Below are 16,109 nucleotides of genomic sequence, written 5' to 3'. Positions count from 1 at the left end.
GCCTTTCAGGCCATTTCCTCACACACTCCCTGAGTTTTTAACAGCGTTGGGAAAGCTCTGGTTAAAATGCACGATGGGTTTGTTGTTTTTTGTTTGGGGGGGCGAGAAAATTCCAAACCAAAACCATGGCAGGCTTTGCTTTATCTGCTCTGTGTGGCACTGCCAGCACGGCCTCTGTCCTTTCTGGCTGTTCCTGGGATGTTTTATCCACAGCGGAGCCCCAGCATCGCCTCCAGGGCTGCCCCAAGCTCCCTCCCTGCTCCTCCACAGAAAGGCTGAGTAGTTTTATACCGCTTCAGCCAAGACCTGCCTTCTGCACTGATGTCAGCAGCCAGGGCGGGACTTTTCCAGCCTTGTGGGTTTGGGGATTTTCTTTTTTTCTTTTTTTTTTTTTCTTTTTTTTTCTTTTGGATAATCCTGGCAAAATTCCTGAGCAAAGTTGTTTTTTTTTTTTTTTCTTCTTCTCCTTTTTTTTTTTTTTTTTTCTCTCGAGCAGCCCCTATCCATGTGCTGCCTCCGAGCTGCTCTCTTATTACTCCTCACTTCCTGAAAGGAGACTTTTTAGCAAAGCAACTCCAACTCCAGCTCTGCCTGGGTCTGACAGAAGAAGTTTCTTAAGGAAGGCGACACAAACCCTCAGCCTGGAAACTTTCTGACACACGCAGGGCTGAGGGGGAGAGAGGAGCTTTTGGCTGCTGCTGGGAAAAAAAGAGGAAAAAAAAAAAGAGAAGCTGAAGGAATTAAAAGGGGAAAAAAAAAAAAAAAGAAAGAAGGGAAAGCACTCGAAAAGGTAAAACGCTCTTTAAAATAATTTTTCCAGAGGAGGCTCTTTGAGGTTGGAGTGGGGTGGTCTGGGGTGGAGGGAATGCGAATGTTCTTTGAAATCAGAACCGTCTCCCTGGAGAAGGAATGAGCCCGGAGAGCCTTGCACGCTGGAAAAACATTTATGAGAATGAAAACCATGTTCACCCTTCTCCAACATTCAGAGTTTCCATAAAAACGCAGGCTTGTGTTTCAAAGTGGCTGCAGGCAGCGGGAGCCGGGCTCTGCTGCTGCCTCCCTCGCCTCCCCCAGCCCCTCTTTTTAATTGTATTAACCCCAGGATGGAATGTTTGCCTCTCTAAACCCCAAATCTGCTCTGCTGAGCTGCCCGGGGCCAAGCTCTCAATTACAGAGAGCGGCAGCTCCAAGCCCTGCTGCAGAATGAAACGTTCCTTGCTGCCTTCATTCCTGAGAATAAACACAGCCCGCGCTCCCTCTCCCTCCTTCCCTGTCTCTCTCTCCATCTTCAGGAGCTGCCAATGCCTCTCTCCCTCCTGATGTGCTCAGAGGATTATAAAGAGTCTGCCCTGAAAAAGTTGCAGTGTCACTGACTCCGTGTGCATCCCCAGGAGCTCGGCCCCACTGCTCTGCTCAGTTCTTTCTTTGCTTTGATTATATTTTAAAGGTGTTTTTTTTTTATTGGTTTTTTTTTAATCAATCCCTCAGAAGATGTTATTTTAAACATCAAAGTAAATATTAGTGGTGGTGAGATGCCAGAAGATTATCTCATTAGAGCTGAAGGAGCTGGACTATAAATAGAAAGGAGTTTATAAAATAACCTTGGCAAATATCTTCCAGAGGGGAAGAACCAACCAAGAGGGAAATGTGGAGCTGTGCTGGGGGCAGGTAAATGTAACATTTCAGAGCAAGGCCCATTTTTGGGGACTTTTGTGGTCAAGATGCAAACCTCAGGGGATATTCGTGTTCCTGCTGCAATCCCTGCCAACATCCCCGGTGCTGGAGACCAGCAGAGCTCTGGTTCTGGCCGTGCTCGGTTTTATCCTCCTTAGCAGCACCCAGTGGTGCCAGGGTGCGATGCTGGGCATGGCAGGGAGGGTCTGGGGAGTTCCATAAGGTGGAAGGGGAATCGTTCTGTGGGACACCCGGGTGATTCCCAGCTCTGGGATGTTCCCCAAGCTGGGACCAGCCTTGCTCTGAAATGCCTCCATCAGTGAGGCTCCCCGCAGTCCTGGGGAGGTTGTTCCCGAAGTTTCTCCATATATGGAACGTGCTGAGTGCTCCAGTTGCTCCATCCTCAGCCTCCCACCGTTCCTGCTTCGCCCCGGGGCAGCACCCTGTGCTCCCCTCCTCCTCCTCCTCCTCCTCCTCCTCCTCCTCCTCCTCCTCCTCCTCCTCCTCCTCCTGACATCCCAAAAAGCTCCCGGCGCCTCTCTGGGGCGGCTCCAGCAGCATTCCCCACGCGGGGAATGGGAAAGGTGCTGTCATCTCCTGCAAATCAGCTCTGCCCGGATGAGGCTGGGGGGGCTGAGCTGTTTCCTTTGGCACCGGGAGGCCCCGATAAGCCGGGCCTGAGCAGCCGCCGAGAGGCTGAGGAGGAGCCCCCGAGGGGAGGAAGGTGGTGCTGCTCAACATAAACAGTGTCTGCTCCTCCAACCTGAAACATGAGAGGCTCTCTTATCACCCATGGCTCCAGGCCATCCAGGGATGAGCGGGGAGGAGCTGCTGTTCTCACCATTCCATGGAATCCTGGTGCAGGGGCAGCCCGGGCTCCTCTTCCCCAAGGAGCAGCTCCATGGAGGGTCCTCGGCACAGGATGATTCCGCGCAAACCCTTATCTCCAGCTTATCTGAAACCCCCATGTCCAAACCCCGCTTTTCTTGCCAAGTTTCCAGCAATGAGTTCCTCCTGAGCTGGGAGCAGTGCAGGATGTGTTTGTCACGTCCTGCCCTGCCTCGATCTTGGGTTAACACAAGATGAGCTTAAAACGAACAGGATTGGGACCAAACCCGTCACGTTTTCAGAAACAGCCGGCTGGGGGATGTCAGCTCAGATGTGCTGAAGACACCCAGGTCTTTGCCTGACCCCACCACTGTGGGAAATATTTGCAGGGCGAGGAGTTATGAACATTTCCCAGGAATCTGTGAGCAGGTCGGATCCCATGCGGGGCAGAGACACATGGAAAACCACCAGCCTGGATGCAGCCCTGTTTTCCAGCACTGAGGGAGGTTTAAAGGGACACCATCCAAGCCAACTTTCCCATCTTGGTTTCTGTGAGGGCCTTCAATGAAGTCTGCAGGCTGCTGAAGGGTTGGGAGAGGCTCCACTGGGAAACTGCTGGAATATTTTAGCTCTGTCTGACCTCAGTGGAGCAACATCAGTGCAGGGTCTCCATCCAGCTGCTCCATTGCTGCTCCTCTCTCACCTTCTGCATCCTCCCAGGCTGGGAAATGCTTGGGATATTCCATGTCTGACTACTCAGAGTCTTTCATGGAATTATGGAATGGTTTGGGTTGGAAGGAACCTTAAAGCTCATCCAGTCCCACCCCTGCCTTGGGCAGGGACACCTTCCATTGTCCCAGATTGCTCCAAGCCCTGTTCAACCTGGCCTTGGACACTTCCAGGGATGGGACATCCACAGCTTTACACTTCTGTTTATCACAATTATCAATATTGTGTTTCCTACTCTTACATCGTAGCTTAATTTAAAAGGAAAAATGACTTAAAATTAATCTGTTCCTGTGCTGTCCTGCAAATCTTTCTGAAGTCAGACACTCCTAAATGTTGGTCCCAAATGAGCTGAACTGGCAGGTGAAGTCCTGGCCTCCTCCTGTAGGATTTGTGACCTTGGTGGGAAGTTGCTTTGACTGAAATGAAAATGCAGAGGATGAGCTCAGTCCTGTCAGGGTTAGGGACTCTTCATTCCCTGGCTGTGGAGGAAGGAGCTGCATGTGGGCCACATTTCCCTGAGTAAAGAACCTACAGGGAGGGGAAAATGGCCCAAAATCTCTGCCCAGCAGCTCTCCTGGAGCTCTCAAGGAGCCTGGACATGATCTGCAGGTCTGTAAGGGCTGGAGGGATCCCAGAGCTGAAGTGTTCTGCTTCAGAACACTTCATCCCACAGGAGGCATCCCTGCTCCTGCAGGGCTCCCCTGGCATGGAGGTGATGCCTTAAGGAGCTGGAACAGAGGCTAGAGGGAGTTCAGAGGAATAAAATGGATATTTTATTGAAATGCCTTCCAGGGCCACACCCTGGCAGTGCCACAGCCACAGTCGTGGCTCTGCCCAGGTGGCTCCAAGATGGAAGCAAAAAGGGCTTGGCCATGAGATCTCACATTTTTATAAGTTTTAGTCCATTTGCATACAGGAGTTAACTGTCCAATTAACAGCTTCCAGTGATGAAGTTTCATCCTCCTTGCTTGCTTGCCCACACTCCTCTTTTCACGTTGTTTGTGCTTTGGGCCTGAAGTTTGAAGGGATTGTCCTTGAGTCTGCAGCTGGAATAGAATAGGATTGTTTTGTCTTCACCAGTCTGTGAAAAGACCCTATTATAAATCCTAACCATTCTGTGACGGGGGTATGGTCCTGTCCTACAGCCTGGCTGACAAAGAGCCAAATTTTGGGTGTGACACTCGGTGTGAGAGCTGTGACAGCTGCTTGGGAGCTGGAGCTGCACCAACCACATAACCCTGCCTCAGCTGGGGCTCACAGCAGGAGCAGCTCCCTGCTGGAGAGGGCCGGGCTGGTTGTGCAGGTGAGCCCAGCTCGCTGCTGGCACACGAGGCTGTTTGTCTTTATGCAAGCCCAGGGCTCGGTGCCCCGCGGGGCTGGGTTGTGTAAGCACCGGCACGGCTGGAGGGGAGCTGCGGGAGCCGGCCCTGCCGGCATGGGAGTGAGCCAGCTCTGCCAGGATGGGGATGAGCCAGCCCTGCCAGGATGGGAGTGAGAGCCAGCCCTGCCGGGATGTAGAGAGGAACCAGCTCTGCCGGGATGGGAATGAGCCAGCCCTGCCGGGATGGGGATGAGAGCCAGCCCTGCCGGGATGTAGAGAGGAACCAGCAGTCCCGGGATGGAGAGGAACCAGCTCTGCCAGGATGAAGAGAAGCCAGTTGTGCTGGGATGGAGAGAGGAGCCAGCCCTGCCAGGATGGAGATGAACCAGCTCTGCCAGGATGGAGAGAGGAGCCAGCAGTCCCGGGGTGGAGAGAAGACAGCCCTGTCGAGATGGGGGTGAGCCAGCCCTGCCAGGATGGGAATGAGCCAGCCCTGCCAGGATGGAGATGAGAGCCAGCCCTGCCAGGATGGAGAGGAGCTGGCAGTGCCAGGATGGGGATGAACCGGCCATGCCAGGATGGGGATGAGCCAGCCCTGCCGGGATGGAGAGAGGAGCCAGCCCTGTCAGGATGGGAATGAGAGCCAACCGTGCCAGGATGGACAGAGGAGCCAGCCCTGCCAGGATGGGGCTGAGCCAGCAGTGCTGGGATGGAGATGAACCAGCTCTGCCAGGGTGGAAAGAGAAGCCAGCAGTGCCTGGGTGGAGAGAGGAGCCAGCCATGCCAGGTTAGGGATGAGCCAGCCGTGCCAGGATGGAGAGAGCAGCCAGGTCTGCAGGGATGGAGATGAACCAGCTCTGCCAGGATGGAGATGAGCCAGCAGGGCTGGGATGGGGATGAGCCAGCAGGGCTGGGATAGAGATAAGAACCAGCTGTGCCAGGATGGAGAAAGGAGCCAGCTGTGCTAGGATGGAGAGATGAGAAGCAGCCCTGCCGGGGTGGGGATGAACCAGCAGTCGCGGGATGGAGATGAACCAGCCCTGCCGGGGCAGAGGTGGCCAGGTCTGCCTCTGCTTCCCTGCCCGCTCCAAGGTGTCAGCGCCTTTCCCGGAGCACTTTCCTGGCAGAGCCCTGGTTCTGCTCCATGCTGGGAGGAGCAGCAGGAGCACAGGGAGAGCTGCCTGTGCACAGGCCCAGGAGGTCTGGATTCTGTCCTGGCTGTGCTGAACCCCACACAGAGGGAGCATTTCATGGGGGCAGAGGTGGCCACAGAGATGCAGGGTATAAAAATGGCATTTGTGCATGGAATATCTGTATTCCATGGATGGCAGGGCCCAACGGGGTGGGCACCAGACCTGTCTGCAGGTAGTGTGTGCAGACAAAGAGTTATCAACGTGTATCCATGTGCAGATAGCATCTATCCCCACGCAGATAACATGGATTCCCATGCAGGTAGCGTGTATCCTCATGCTGATAACACGTTATCACATGCAGATAACATGTATCCATGGCCGGATAACGTCTGTGGCCATGCAGATAAGAACTATTCCATGATCTATTCCATAAGATCTATTCCATAAGATCTATTCCATCCAGATAGTGTGTATCATCGTGCTGATAACACATTATCACATGAAGATAACATGTATCCATACCCAGATAATGTCTGCGCCCATGCAGATAAGATCTGTTCAATGATCTATTCCATAAAATCTATTTCATTATCTATTCCATAAGATCTATTCCATGACTTATTCCATAAGATCTATTCCATCATCATGTAGATGATGTGTTATCCATGTGCAGATAACATCTATCCCCAAGCAGATAACGTGTTCCCATGCAGATAGCGTGTATCCTCATACTGATAACATGTTATCACATACAGATAACATGTATCCATGTGCAGATAACATCTATCCCCATGCAGATAAGATCTGTTCAATGATATATTCCATAAGATCTATTCCATCATCATGCTAATAACATGTTATCTGTGCAGATAACATATATTCCCATGCAGATAACGTGTTTCCTCATGCTGATAATGTCTTATCACATGCAGACAACATGTATCCATGTGCAAATAGTGTTTAATCCACATAAAAACTCCACCTATCCCCATCCCCTCACACCCAAGCAGCTGCAGCTGTGCCCTGGGTGCATGTGGGTGGCACGAGTGTCCCTTCATTCATGGGACATGAGTGTCCCTTCATTCATGGGACATGTGTGTCTCTGTGTGGTGGGGGATGCCCGTTAATGACTGGCACTCGGTTAATGACTGGCACTCAGTTAATGACTAACACGCCGTTGTTAATGACTGGCACGCCGTTAATGACTGCCCGGCCTCTCTCTAATCCCGCCGCTCCGTGCCTGGCTGCAGCCAGCGAGGAGAGCGGTGGCAGAGCGCCAGCAAGTCTGGGTCACATGGAGAGGCTCCAAACTATTGCATAAGTCCCGTCTGAGAGTGGACCTGCCTGGTGGATCCTCTCCCGAAAGCAGGAGCAGTCCCAGGATGGGAGCTCAGGGACTCTCAGTGCCCACCTTCCCCCAGGCTGGAGCTGTGGCGCTGCTCGGGCAGCTCCAGCCCTGCCCCGGGCCCAGCTGCCCATCCTGAGGAGGATAAGAGCTGGCACTTCCCTCCTGCTTTCCTGCTGAGGACCTCCGAGCATTTTACCACACTTGGAGAAGTGCAATGACCCCGGCGTTCCAGATAGGGCCAGGTCCTTATGTAACACAGGGATAGGATTTCCAGAGAGCCAAGCAGGCGGTGTCAGAGCGAGGTCGCTGCTCCCAGCTCTTCTCCCCCTGCCCTGGCTTTGGCACAAGCTCCTTTTGCCCCTTTGCTGGCAACATTAAAGATTTTGGAGTTGAGCGAGGTGGGGGGGGTTTCAGCCCTTTCCTCACCAGGATTGCACTGAATAGATTTGACTGTAAAATAATTCTCGTTTTTTGGGAAAAAAAATCAAAAACCAACCCTCCTCCCACACAGTGCTGGAGCGAGCCCAAAGCCCCGTGAAGCTGTTGTACAAAGGGATGCAGGGTGTGCCCGGCCAGGGCCAGCTGTGGAGCACCACAGAGAGCCTGGAAGGGGGAGCTGGTGTTCCAAAGGCAGGGAGAGTGTGGCCCTGGCACCCAGGCTGGCACTGGGGTGCCGGCAGGGGGACAGAGATATTGGAATAATTACCAATATAGCTGGACAGGACGTGCCTACGCTTGTCTGGCCCTTGGTGCTGAACCAGATAGTGGAGCTGTGGTGTTTCACCCCACAGACACTTTTGGCTGGCTGGGTGTGTGGTGTTTCACCCCACAGACACTTTTGGCTGGCTGGGTGTGTGGTGTTTCACCCCACAGACACTTTTGGCTGGCTGGGTGTGTGGTGTTTCACCCCACAGACACTTTTGGCTGGCTGGGTGTGTGATGTTTCACCCCACAGACACTTTGGGCTGGCTGGGTGTGTGGTGTTTCACCCCACAGACACTTTTGGCTGGCTGGTGTGTGGTGTTTCACCCCACAGACACTTTGGGCTGGCTGGTGTGTGGTGTTTCACCCCACAGACACTTTGGGCTGGCTGGGTGCTGCTCTGGGCACTGCAGACAAGTCCAGGCCTGCAGGAGCTCTGGTGGTGCTGGGATGGAGCTTCCCCCCATACCAGGGGCTGCTCCTCAGGTTTCCCTCTGTGGAGAAGCTTTAAGGCGATGGTGAAGGAAAGGAGTCGGTTCTGATGGAGGGTTTGGATCCAGAGCTTTATTCTGGCCCACAGGCCTCTGAATGCAGCACCAGCTCCAACAGAACTCCCTGAGCCCGTGGTTGCTGCTCCTTTAACCCCGGGGAGAGGGGCAGGGAAGGGGTCGGGAGCCACCAAGCAGGGACAGGAGGGGAGGGACAAAGGGACAAAGGACACCTGGATGGCCCAATGCCCCCCAGGGGTGTGATGGTGTTCACAGGGGTTCCAGGATGAGGGAAGAGATGAGAATGTTGACTCCATGTTTCAGAAGGCTTGATTTATTATTTTATGATATATATTATACTAAAACTATACTAAAAGAATAGAAGAAAGGATTTCATCAGAAGGTTAGCTAAGAATAGAAAAGGAATGAATAACAAAGGCTTGTGACTGATTGAGACAGTCCAGACAGCTGGGCTGTGATTGGCCATTAATTAGAAACAACTAACATGGACTAATCACAGATTTACCTGCTGCATTTTGCAGCAGCAGATAATTATTGTTTACATTTGGTTCTTGAGGCTTCTCAGCTTCTCAGGAAAAAAAATCTTAAGGAAAGGATTTTTCAGAAAATATCATGGCTACACAGGGGTAGAGGGCATCCTTTGAATCTGCCAATCCCTTCTGGAATTCCAAGACAGACAGTGCTGGGAGGGGAAAGGAGAGGGGACTGACACACCTGGCAGGGAATTATCAGGGAGGAACCCGGGGTATCTGAGGCAAACCATGAAATCACACCACAACACAGAGACCCCAGCTCAGAGCCCTCAGCTCTCAGGGTCGCACTGGCAGTGTCAGTCTGCATTTCCCACATTGCTGGGGAGCGCCTTTGGATGGGCTTGGATCTGATTTTAACGGTGTGAAAACGGCACCTCCCCTCCTGGGAAGCTGAAATGGGACCTGCAGCCACTGGGGTGTGCAAAGAACAGCCCTCGAAAGGGAGGGGGGCTGCACTGAGCATCCCAGGCCCCCTCCCAGCCCCGAGGGGGTCAGCAGGGAAGGGACAGCAGAGGTGGCATTGCAGCAGCTGGGGTTGGTGGCAGGGGACAGCAGAGGGGCAGCCAAAGGGTGGCTGTGCAGGCAGGAGCCACCTCGGGGCTGGAGGCTGCAGTGCTCTGGGAACAGGGATAACTCCATGTCTCTAATTCCTCACTCGCCGTGGCCTCAGAGAGGCCACACTTGGAGCAGCAAAGCAGATTATGGCTCAAGTTCTTACTCTGTGTTCTGCAGACCTGTGACTTTAACCCTTTTCTCGCAGTTTGCAGACGCTCCTGGCAGCAAAAACCGCTGATTTCTGTGGGTTTAACCCCTGGTGCTGCCCTAGAGCTGAGAAATGACTTCCCAGTGGAAGTCCTGTCGTGCTGGCAAGATGACTGCAGGGGAGACTTCTGCCATCTGCAGCTCTGCATGTTTTCCACTTGGCAGCCTGGCCAAATATTTTGTCGGGACTATCAGGACGTTCTCCTGCTGGAAGCCAGGGAGGTCTCTGGGACAGTTTTGCATCCCCCACGTGCTCAGCCCTGCGGGGGGAGCCTGGCTGTGTGTTCCATCCCCGGGAACGTGCAGGGACCTGCCCCGAGCTGCCAGCTGGGAGCTGGGGAGGTGCCTGAGCATGCAGGGAACACCCAGAGCCCCGGGGAGTGCAGGGGCTGAGACCCCCCCAGGAAACACAGAAATGCAGCAGGACCTGCCCCTGCCAGGCCCTGGGGTGTGCAGAGAGAGCCCAAAGAGAGGAGGAGCAGGGATGGAGAGATGATGAGAAGGGTTTGAACATTGCTGGTTGGGCCCAGGGAGGGATTGTCCCACTCTGCTCTGCCCTGGGGCAGCCTCACCTCCAGTGCTGGGGGCACTTTGGGCACCACAAGATCAGAAGGATCCAAAGCTGTTGGAGAGTGCCCAAAGGAGGGACACGGAGCTGGGGAAGGGGCTGAGGAGCAGCTGAGGGCACTTGGCTGGTTCAGCTGCAGCCCAGGAGACTGAGGGGAGGCTCCTCGGGGGCTGCAGCTCCTCCCCAGGCCAGGCACAGGGGCAGGGGCTGAGCTCTGCTCTGGGACAGGGACAGGAGCCCAGCAAGGGCTGGAGCTGGGCCAGGCCTTGGCATGGAGCTCAGGGCAAGGTTCTGCCCCCCGAGGCTGCTGGGCACTGCCCAGGCTCCCCAGGGAATGGTGCCAAGGCTGCCAGAGCTCCAGGAGCTCCCAGGGGTGCTCAGGGTGGGGGTGTTGGGGTGCCTGTGCAGGGACAGGGGCTGCACTGATCATCCCTGAGGGTCCCTTCCAGCTCAGGATGTTCCATGGTGTTTGCTTTGATAATTCTAGAGCACCAGGAGAGGCTGAGGGAGCTGGAAAGGGGCTCAGCCTGGAGAAAAGGTGGCTCAGGCAGGACCTGGTGTCTCTGCACAACTCCCTGACAGGAGGGGACAGCCAGGGGGGTCAAGTTCTGCTCCCAGGGAACAAGCAGTGTTCAACCTCAAATTGCCCCAGGAGATGTTCAGATTGGATATGAGGAAAAATGTCTTCACTGGAAGGGCGAAAGTTGATTCCAGCTGAGGTTTTACAGCCAAAACCTGTGGCACTCTGATGCCTTGTGAAGTCTGAGCTAGAACAGAGACCAGACAGAGCTAAAGAATAAAGCAGGGATTTATTAAAAGGCCTCAATGGATGCACCTTGTGCAGCACAAGAGCCCAGCCAGGGCTACACCCAAGATGAACCAAAATGGTCACAAAAATGGACACCTGGTCACGGGGTCTCTCACTTTGATCAGTTCTGCTCCATTTGCATATTGCAGTTCATTGTCCAATTCCAGCCCCAGCCCATGCAGTCCCATCCTTCTTGTTTTTCTCTCTCCAGCCCACGTTGTTTGTGCTCTTGGGCCTGAGATTTGGATCATTTGTCCTTGGTGCCCAGCTGGAGCAGGAATCGTTTTGTCTCCCTGCTCTGTGCACAGAGCTCACCATCCCCTGATGTGAACCCAGACCCACCCACTAAAGCAGCACAGAATGTCAAAAATAGAAAAGCTCAAACCTGAGGTGCCACCTCCATGAAACAGCGATGGCAGGTGACAGGGGCACTGTTCTTCAGGTGGCTTTAGGAGCAGCACCCAGGAGCTACAGGCACTCAGGGGCTGTGGTGTGTCCTGGAGGGCAGCAGGAGAGAGCCCACCGTGGGTAGCATGGGATCCCTGTGGGTCCTTTTTTCAGGAAAGCCTGAAAAATCTGCTGCTGCTGCTGCTGTTGCCAAGTGCCCTCACTGCCCTGGCACAGCCCCTGAGCCCAAATTCCAGTCCCCTGCAGTCCCTGCTGTGTTTAACTTGGATTCCATCAAAAATGAGGCCCGTGGGGTCAGGCTGGGGCTCAGAGCTCTTCCCCAGAGATAAACCTTGACCTGATGGAACAACTCCCAGGCTGGAGCAGCTGGAGGAGCAGAAACCCCTGTGGTGCTGTTTGTAGGGGCTGCCAGGGCTGCTGTGGGGCTGAGCAGCCCCTTGGGAGGGTCAGGAGGCACCTGGGGCCAAAAAGGGACCAAGCTGTGAGATGTGGCACCAAGATAACCCCAATAACCCAAATATGGTTATAGGGTGGTGTCAATTCCCCGTTTTACACAAGAAAAAAAGAACCTTGAGGCTTTCATTCCTAAAATAACACAGCCCAGAAATGCTGTTGGGGTGGTGCAGCTGTGGGGTCCTGCTCCTACTGTTTTCCCACTGCTTCCCTACTGTTTTCCCACTGCTTTCTCACTGTTCCCACTGTTCCCAGTGCTCCCACTGGGGTGCTGCTCTCACTTCTCCACTGGTCTCCACTGCTCCCAGTTCTCCCATGTCTGAATTATGTCAGTGGAAGGCCTGGCAGGGGGTGCACTAAAAGTATTTCCTTCCCCCGGGGCAAGCTGGAAACAGAAATCTCTGTTTGTATTTATTTCTCCCTCAGGAAAAAAAAAAAAAAAAAAAAAGAAAAGGACACCTGAGCTCATAATTTGCAAAAGTTGGATGAGAAACCTGGAAGCCGCAGGGTCCTGCATCTTTAAAAGCAGTTAAATTCCTCTTCCCTGCACTAGGAGGCACCTTGAACCTTCCTCTTGGCCCCGAGCATCGCCCATCTGCTTCCTATTACCTTCCCCTGCGCTGCTGGAGCCGGCCCAGCAGCCGGGGAGTTCTGTCTGCAGCTGGGAGCAGCTCTCATCTGCCCCGCTCCTTCTTCTCTCCTCGCTTCATCCCAGCTGGAATTTCACCCCTTTCCCAGCCCCTTCCTTCCCGGCGCTGTTTGGGGTGGCAGGAGGTGAGCTGGCTGCTCTGGTGGCGTTGTCCCTTTGGTGTCATTCGGGTTCACTCGGCCAAAGCCACCCTTGGCACTGGGAGCCGGGAGCGTCAGCCCGGGCCGAGGCTGCCAAGGACAGCGAATTCCTTGGGAAGGAGCAGATCGGAAGCGGCCCAAGCGAGGGAGGCACGAGACTGGAAAGGTCACGCCGTGTCCCTGAGCTGTCCCCAAGCTGTCCCCGAGTGTAGGAGCATCGGGGGGTAGCACGGTCGGACGGATGGAGACGAGAGATCTCTGAAGCCAGGTGGTGGAACTTGGGGTTTATTGCAAAGGGCCTGGGTGCAGGGCCCTGCTGGGAGCTGCCAGCCACAGCTCGGAGCAGGCCCCAAAGAGGGAGAGAGAGATAAAGAGAGTGGTAAAGAGAGAACGAGAGAGTAAAAGAGAGGATCAGAGGGTGAGGTTCCCGTTAAAATACAATAAATCTTCTTCTGGTCTTGGAACTTGGGGTTTATTGCAAAGGGCCTGGGTGCAGGGCCCTGCTGGGAGCTGCCAGCCACAGCTTGGAGCAGGCCTGAGAGAGGAGAGAGGTAAAGAGAGAGAAGGCAAGAGTGTGGTAAAGAGATGAGAGAGTGAGGAAGAGTAAAGAGGGTAAAGAGAGAGTAAAAGAGGACGAGGTTCCTGTTACAATACAATAAATCTTCTTCTGGCCGTGGAACTTGGGGTTTATTGCAAAGGGCCTGGGTGCAGGGCCCTGCTGGGAGCTGCCAGCCACAGCTCAGAGCAGGCTGAGAAAAGAGAGAGGTAGAGAGGATGAGAGGGCAAGAGAGTAAGAGGATAAGAGTGTAAGGCAGTAAAAAAGGTAAGAGAGTAAAAGGCAAGAGAGCGAGGTTCCTGTCACAATACAATAAATCTTCTCCTGTGTTGAATATTCTAATTCTCACTAACCAATCTAGTACAAGATACAAATTCTATAGCATTTACATGCAGCCTATAAGAATCACTACATTACCATACTGTGTTACATTTTAAACCTTAAAAACTCCTCTTTGGGCCCCTTCTGCCAAGCTGTAGGGTCTGCTCTGACCCTTGGGCCTGTCTGCAAGCAGAGGGTGTTGTTCCATCAAAAGGGGATTACCTTCAGCCGGCCACACCATTGTTTTCCAGTTGCTCAGTAACTGAGGGATCTCAAAGCTTGCTTTCGTTTCAATCTCGCTTATAGTTTCTATATTCTCAAAATCTTTTGCCAGGCAAACATATTTATAAGGCTTTCCTGTTTCATCTACCCCAACACCCGAGCTGTCCCCAGGCTGTCCCCAGGCTGTCCCCGAGCTGTCCCAGCCCAGCCCGTGGCACCCCGTGTCCCGCTGGGGCTCTGTGATCCTCGGGATCATCCTGTGAGCTGCACAGTGAGGTTACAGAAAACTTGGTAGGGAATGGAAACACCAGAGTTCCTCTGGATCCTTGTCCTTCCTCCGGGTGCTCCTTCTGCTCCTCAGAGCTGGATCCACCCATGAGGAAAGGAGCAGGATCCATCCATGGAGAGAGGAGCAAGGATTAATCTGTAAGGAGAGCACCTTCCTCCTGCTCCTCAGAGCTGGATCTACTTATGGGGAGAGGTGCAAGGATTCACCCATGGGGAGAACACCTTCCTCCAGGTGCTCCTTGGAGCTGGATCTACCCGTGGGGAAAGGAGCAGGAATCATCTGTGAGGAGAACACCATCCTCTGGGTGCTCCTTGGAGCTGGATCTACCTATGGAGAGAGGTGCAAGGATTCACCCGTGAGGAGAACACCTTCCTCCAGGAGCTCCTCCTGCTCCTTGGAGCCTGATCCACCCACGAGGAGAGGAGCAGGATTCACCCGTGGGGAAAACACCTTCCTCCAGGTAGATCCTGCTCCTCCTGTGGGGAGAGGAGCAAGGATTCACCTGTGAGGAGAACACCTTCTTTCAGGTGCTCCTTGGAGCCTGATCCACCCACGGGGAGAGGAGCTGGATCCACCTGTGAAGAGAACACCTTCCCCAGGTGCTCCTCCTGCTCCTCGGGCTCTGGGAATGAAGCCCCGCTGGGAAGGAGACGTGTTTTCCCCGCTGCCTGCAGGGAGGGATCACAGCTGGGCCCTTCCCCCAGCCCGGCCCGCAGGAATTTTTTGTAATTCCTGCCTTGTGCTGCTCCCAGCGCTTCTCCTTCCCCCAGGGTCAAGGCTGCGGGCTCCTGGCGCGGGGCTCCCTCCCGGTCGTGGTTCCGGGGGATGCTGAGCAGCCGGGAAGGGCAGGGGGGACACGGGGAGGGTCATGGACACGAGGGGGGAGGACGGGAGGCCTGGAGGAAAAGGGTTTGACAGCTGGAAAACAGGGAAAATCAGTCGTGTGAAGCCCAGGGGAAAATACACTTGTCTTGGTTTGGAAAGACAGGAGTCTGCTAAGGAAGGCAGGAGCCTCCCCTGAAATGGAGAATGTAAACCCTCCCCACCCCTCCGAGGTGCTATCAATTTTAAATGAAGGGGCTCTCAGGCAAAAATATGGGAGCAGGAAATAACAGTTCTTTAATAGGAAAAGGAAAAAAAATAAAAGGATAAAATAAACAATGCAGTACACTAGAACAACACTGACAGAGTCAGAACCCAACCTGACACCCTGTGGGGCAGGGTGTTGGCAGCAGTCCCATTGGAATTGTGGCTCAGCCCTCCTGCAGTATCAGGGGTGGTTCTGCTGGAGCAAGGGGGTTCTGTAGAGAAGGATGTATTCTTCCTCTGAAGATCCAGTGGAAGAAGAGGCAGCTGCTGTTCCTCTGGGGAATCCCGTGGAGAAGCCGTGCCGGTGTCTCAAAACCTCTGGATTATATCTGGGTAGCAATGCTTGGCTCCTCCCTCTGGGCTCACATCTCCCAATGGGATGCTGTAGTTCTTATCAGCCATGCAGTGACATTCAACAGCCTCTTATCAGCAGATGTCCCCTCCCTAGAGAGGTGTGATTGTGGTCACTCAAAGAGAGAGATAAGGCAAACTGCCCCCTTGACAAAAGATAATCTACCATACAGATGGCAGTTGCAAACATCTTGCCTTGCAATCTTCAACAACACTTTAGCGGGGCTCCATGGGTTTTGGAGCCATGGCAGGATTGAAAAGCTGGAATCACAAGCTTTGGGAGATGCTGATTTAGGAGAGGGCTTTGCTTGCAACTTCTCCCTTTTCCAGCACAATTCCCTCAGCCCCTACGTGCTTTGCCTGGCCCTGGCTGTGCCCTCGCTGTGGCACCACAGGGTGATGCTGTCACTGGATCTCAGCATCCTCTTTTTGGGGTGGAACAGGGCAGAATTCCTGCCCCAACCCTCTTCCCCCCCACTCCCTGATTCCCCTTACCTGTCCCAGGGAAAAGGAGTGGCCCAAGGTGCGAGTTGTCCCTCTCATTCTCAGGGCCACGCACAGGATGTTCAGTTTTGGAGGCCACCTCATGTTGTGTCCAGGCTTTGCAGAGGAAAACCTGACAAGAGGCCCCAGATGGGACTGGGGAATCCAGGGAGGCCTCAGCGAGGATCTTTGGCCATTCTTAACTGTAAATAAGCAGTGAAAATTCTTAATAT

The 16,109-nt window shown here is 53.9% G+C and overlaps 1 protein-coding gene across 1 annotated transcript in view; it reads left to right on the top strand.

The window, feature by feature from the left end:
- Nucleotides 1-475: 475 nt before the first annotated feature.
- ADAMTS10 (ADAM metallopeptidase with thrombospondin type 1 motif 10) overlaps nucleotides 476-16,109 on the top strand; it is an 80,146-nt gene continuing 64,512 nt past the window's right edge. Inside the window, 1 exon segment of the mRNA XM_030966749.1 lies at nucleotides 476-790. The gene's annotated coding sequence lies outside the window, so the exon portion shown is untranslated.

The sequence above is a fragment of the Camarhynchus parvulus genome, chromosome 28 (genome assembly GCF_901933205.1).
Source record: "Camarhynchus parvulus chromosome 28, STF_HiC, whole genome shotgun sequence".
Lineage (NCBI taxonomy): Eukaryota > Metazoa > Chordata > Aves > Passeriformes > Thraupidae > Camarhynchus > Camarhynchus parvulus.
This window is presented reverse-complemented; position numbering and strand designations above follow the sequence as displayed.